The sequence below is a fragment of the Nomascus leucogenys genome, chromosome 2, assembly GCF_006542625.1.
Source record: "Nomascus leucogenys isolate Asia chromosome 2, Asia_NLE_v1, whole genome shotgun sequence".
Classification (NCBI taxonomy): Eukaryota; Metazoa; Chordata; class Mammalia; order Primates; family Hylobatidae; genus Nomascus; species Nomascus leucogenys.
This window is the reverse complement of record NC_044382.1, coordinates 57,910,595-57,916,266: the sequence shown is the minus strand read 5'-3', so window position 1 is coordinate 57,916,266 and position 5,672 is coordinate 57,910,595. Positions and strand designations below refer to the sequence as shown.

The following is a 5,672-nucleotide window of genomic DNA, read 5'->3' as shown; positions in this document are numbered from 1 at the left end:
TCACCAAGGCAGGGAAATCTTTGATCATATGTTTAAAACAGACAATAATCACATGAAATGGCTCTCTCTCTGGGAGGGGAAGATCTTACATTTTAATGAGATAAATATTTAAGTAGCCTGTATAGACCTCTACTTGAGCCTATTTCTCTTCTACTAGATTGGAAAGCTTTCAAAGACAAGAAACACATCTTTTTAAAATACATTTTTTGCTAACATCTGTCTTGGTAAAGGGGATTTACAGCAAATGAGCACATGATATATTTCCTCCACATCGTGAGTTGGGGATGTTGGTTGCAGTTGACTTTTTCTATCTGGTTGCTTAGGAACGCTTCTTTCCAATTTCACCATTCTTCTCACTATTTTCTTCTCACCCCACCCTAAGAGATTTCTTTATTTATTTAACAACTATTTATTGAGTGTCACGTACTATTTTAGACACTAAATTGACTTTAAAGGTGAAATTTCACTGGATGTGCGCGTTCCAAACTTTCATTAGTTATATTCTACTGCATTCCTGACATAATTTTTGAAATATTAGAGGAGAGTTCATCCTTATTTAGTGCTTTATAAATACTTATTATTTACTTAATAATTTTTAGCTAAAATGTTTATTTACATGTTTTTAAATGAAATTTTATATTACTACCTGTTATGGAATGAATTGTGTCCCCCTCAAAAAATTAATACGTAATCCTTCTGTTGTACATAAACATGATGATTTGTGTTTCAACACTCATGTGTGAGACGTGCCTCTCACTAACGTTATTACAATGTTGGCACATTACCTGTCTGACATTTTCTATATACGTATCAGATGTTGAAATCCTAACACCCATTTCCTCAGAATATGACTGTCTGGAGATAGGGTCTTTATTGAAATAATCAAGTTAAAATGAAGACATTAAGGTGGCTCCTAATCCAATATGACTGATGTACTTATAAGAGAAAACTTAGATGCAGGCACATACAGAGGGTGCCTCTAAATGTATTTAAAGAAAATACATTTCTTTTGTTTAAACCATCCAGTCTGTGATATTTTGTTCTGACAGCACTAGACACTAATACTCTACCATAATTGCAAAATCATTTCTACTTGCAATATAAAAATAATTATTAAAAATAAATGAAACTCTACTAAAAATTTAAATAGTACCTTAAAGGACCTTAAAAAAATATATTCTTGTATCTCAGACGTTTAAAATATGGACTGAGTTTTGGAATATCAACTAGGAAGGTAAGTGTTTACACACAGTTGGAGACAGGCATCAAGGCCACGATGCCTTTTCCAAAGCAGGTGCTTCTTCCTTTGACATTGTATTCATTCAACTCAGTATATTTGGAACTGTGTCAGGGTCTGCAGTCATTGTATGAGGGACCAAAACACCAGGGCCTAGGCAGCATTTAAAACTGGCACAGTGAAACTGTCTCCAAGGACCCTCCCTGCAGCCCCTAGGGCTACTTGCATCCAAGAAGCATTGAACTGAGGCGGGTATACAGTTCCTGCCCACGCCCCTCACTCCTGGCTGCCTCCAGCTTGGGCCCCTGCCTGGACACTCCCAAGTGAGATGTTGAGAAACTAGGCCCCTAGATCCAATTTGGGAAATTGGCTTGAGGCAATAACTGGAAAAGAAATAAAAGACTGGATGGTGAAAAATGATATGTAGAGAAACAAGGACAGCAGGTGGTAGTCTGGGAGGCATCAGGAGGGAAAAACACTGAATAAAGGACGGAAGATGAATAGAAAGGAAGATCTTGAAAAATGAGATTTGAATGAGAAAAGCTAGAGGAAAATAGAAACACATTCTCTACCCTTTAAAATGTTGATTCTTTTCCCGCCACCTCCCTTTCTCATGCTGATCTCTCTTGGCCTCTGCATCATTCAAAGTCCACTGATACCCTTTATCTTACCCTTTGCTAACCAGACTTGCCAGGTCCTTATTTCTTTGTCTCGGTCACCCTGCCTCACTCTTCTCCCTATTGTTATCTAGTAGATGAGGAGTGCACTCCGATGGCTCTATTTCAAATGCCATGAGGAATAACTATTATTTCTGATACTCTCAAATAATATCTAAATATTTTTAAAGCACTGATTGACTAAAGTCGATGTAGGATTTTCACAGCTATGTAAAAATGTGCATCATTTAGAATGAATATGGTAAAGTTGTCTTTATTTATTAAAATGCACCACAGTCTAATACCCAACTACTCTACGGATGGCTGTTGTTTCCATCCAATTATATTTCACCATCATGAAATACATTCCATCAGCCTATCTCAGTCTTATCAATGAAAGAATTTCACCATCTTAAGAAAATACAATTTTTTTTTTAATAAAACAAGGCTTTCTGACATTGCCACCTTGATTACAAAATGATATACCACTTCTTAAAATGAGCAAGGTCCAGAAACAGAGAAGCTATTAGAAATGTATTCTCAGGATGATTTAATTATCCAACATCTTCCAACTAAAGCACACTAAGGAGTTATTTGCATATAAATTCTGTTGACAGTGTATTATCCTTACTATGGAACTGTGCATGAGAAGGGATACTTCCAATTACTACTAGGAACATAAACAACACTGTTTTTTAAATGTATTTATTTAAATGTTGGTATGAGAAATATTTCTACAAATCCACAGTAGATTCACTGTAACTCTGGATATGCATTTGTAAGCATATGGTGGCATACATTAGAAGTGTAGCCACTTCTTTTTCTTTTAGTTAATTTATTTTCTGAAGAAATTGTTGCCATTTTCACCTTTATAGTCACTAATTAACAGACATCAACTCTGAATCAGCCACTAAGGCATTCTCAGGTTTCATATACACAATGAATCTGTGAGTGGGTATTAGCTGAACACTTGTGAACATGAAGAATGAGGCATAGAGAGGTTATGGAGTTGGCACTAATGGTAAAAAGAAATATCCAAGATTCAAAGCCTTGTCTGCTGGCCCCTAATCCATGCTTTTTCAGAAACACAAAAGAGTCTCTTTCTCTGTCTCTCTCTCTCTTTTACATATTCACAATGTTGTGCAATCATCACCACTTTCTAATTCCAGAATATTTCCATCAGCCCAAAAAGGAGCCACAGTACCCATTAGCAGTCAGTCTCAATTCCTCCCTCTTCCCATACACTGACCACCACTCACCTACTTTCAGTCTCTATGGATTTGCTTATTTAGGATATTTAATATAAATGGAATCTTACAATATATTTCTGGATTCTTTCATTTAGCATAAGGTTTTCAAGGTTCACCTTTCTTATAGCATACAGCAGTATTTCATTTCTTTTTATGGCTGCATAATATCCCACTGCGTGGATGTACCACATTTTGCTGATGGACATTTATGTTGTTTTCTCTAAATCACTTTTGATAATATAATCAGATCAAGGTGTCACAAAAACAGTGAAGGTTCTGAGATTTGTACCTTACTAACCAACTAACAATTTAACATACCACAGTTTAATGGACGCCAGCAGAAGACATGAGACCCCTGGATCAGAGACACAGGACTTTATTACTAATGGCACAGTAATTAGCATGAGTATCATTTTTGCATCAGTTCTCCTTCTCCTATAAGTTTCATGGAGGCAATTCTGAGAGGTCCAGTTGAAGCTGTGCATAGAGTGGATTTTCATCACAGCGAAAGAGCCTCAAGATTGGTGAATACAATTTTTTAAACATACAATAAACTGTAAGGAAGCCTTCCCAAACATTGGTCTGGAAAAAGACGTTGTCTGCTGCACTAGATAGTAAACAAACCTGCTCTGGTGACACTATCGGTATTTTCCAAGGTGTTTTGCTATATAGAATCCTTGAAAAGATACTCTAGAACCAAAGGTCATTCAATGACTGTACTCACAGGATACTGAGAAACACAAGAGACATATGGAAAATTGTCTCCCAGTAGAGAGTGCTCTGTTGCTTTTCTAGTTTAATGAATGAAGTATCCAGCAGCGAATAGTCTTTGATATTTTATTGGCTATAATTTGCTTTCACTATCAATAATATATATTTTTTTGTTTGAGTATGATTTGTTCTTGAGGAAACCAGCTAGCATTACAAGATTCTATTGGTCCACTACGGGTCAGGCATTGTACAGTTTGTTATATGCATTATTTTATTTAATTTCTATGATGACACATGCAAAAATTTATACTTTTCTCATCTTACAAATGAGGAAACTTCAGCTCTGAGAGATTAAGTGACTTGCATAGATGTTCACAGCTAGTAAAGGATGGAATCATGATTTAACACACCATGACTAACCTGATTCCAAAGACTTTTTTATACTAATATTTTATAATCCAAGGCAGATTGTGAATGTGCTGAAACAAACATATGAAAGCTAATGTTGTCATAAAAAAGAGGTAGTTTCCTGTAGATAAATAAAAAATTGTATATCACTAAGAACACAGAAACTGATCAAAGAAGTGTGTCTCTATTTATAAGGATTACAAGTATTTGGTATGGCAGATATGTAGTATGGCTTGAATAATGACACAGAAAATTCACATATGACCAAAATGATGGAGGACCTTGAGTAACCTGACATCATGCTCAAAAAAGACTGAAGATAACAACTATTCCTTAGGAAGATACCACCAGCATCAGGTCTTAAGGTTCTGGCTTTTTGCTTTGCTCAATATAGAAAAATGGATATACAGAGTATCCAGGAAGAATAGGGAAGAAACTTCCAGGTGTATTTATGCCGTAGGAAGTACAGATGTCTCAAGTTTCAGTTCTTAAGATATTTGGGTGGCAAAAAAAAAAAAAAAAAAAAAGGCTGCCAACAATTTGCTGTAGCTTCTATTTTTGTTCCTCACCAATTCAGACTTTGGGAAAGTAAAATAAATTCTTTTTATTGTGTGTCTAATACAATCAAAATATAATATAATCAAGCTGCATTTATGCTTAAAAAGTCTATTCAAGTGGCTTTCAAACTGTTTTTGTAATAACAAAATTTTGTAAATAATTTATTATGCTGAATTTCACTATATAAAGCAAATGGTGTGCTCAAATCTATAGAGATGAATTAAGAACCAAAATTTCTAGGCCATCCCTTTTCCATACATTGACTCCTGGAGCACCTTCCAGGGATGCTAAATCTCTGTATATCTCAGTGCAAAAGTTGCCTGCCTAGCCCAGTATCCTATTTTACTACTGAGAGACCTGAGGCTCAGGGAAATGAAGCAGCATACTAGGATGTTAGTGATAGAATTAAGAAAATTTCTAGCTGAATATGGTACAGAATTCTTTCGGTGCCACTTTGCCAGCCGGAAAACTCCGTAACCAGTAGCGCCTCTACCCAGGCTTTGCTGGAGCCCGTGGGCTTGCTTCGCCCACTCAGTCCAGCAGGCTGCGCTCAGCTAGCACTACCGGCCCAGCCAGATACGGTGTCCGCCTTGGCTCTGCGCTCGGCCCACGGTTGGTCCAGGAGTGCCGCGACTGGCTTCTGCCTCGGACCTCGGCGTCTGGATGGGGGGACGCAGCAGCACCCAAAAACTTGGAGACTCCAGCAACCGTGGAGGCCTAAGAAGCTGTCACTGCATCTGCTCGGGAGTCGCGAGTTCTGAGCCACCAGGGAATGCCACAGTTCTCTCATTTATTTATTTATGTATGTATTTATTTTTTGAGACAGAGTCTCTCTCTGTCGCCCAGGCTGGA

At 37.2% G+C, this 5,672-nt stretch overlaps 1 non-coding gene across 1 annotated transcript; it reads left to right on the top strand.

Moving 5' to 3' along the window:
* The first annotated feature begins 690 nt into the window (after positions 1 to 690).
* LOC115832027 lies at positions 691 to 795 on the top strand. The gene has a single exon (XR_004027502.1). It is a non-coding gene; the product is annotated as a small nucleolar RNA U13 (small nucleolar RNA).
* The last annotated feature ends 4,877 nt before the right edge of the window (positions 796 to 5,672 follow it).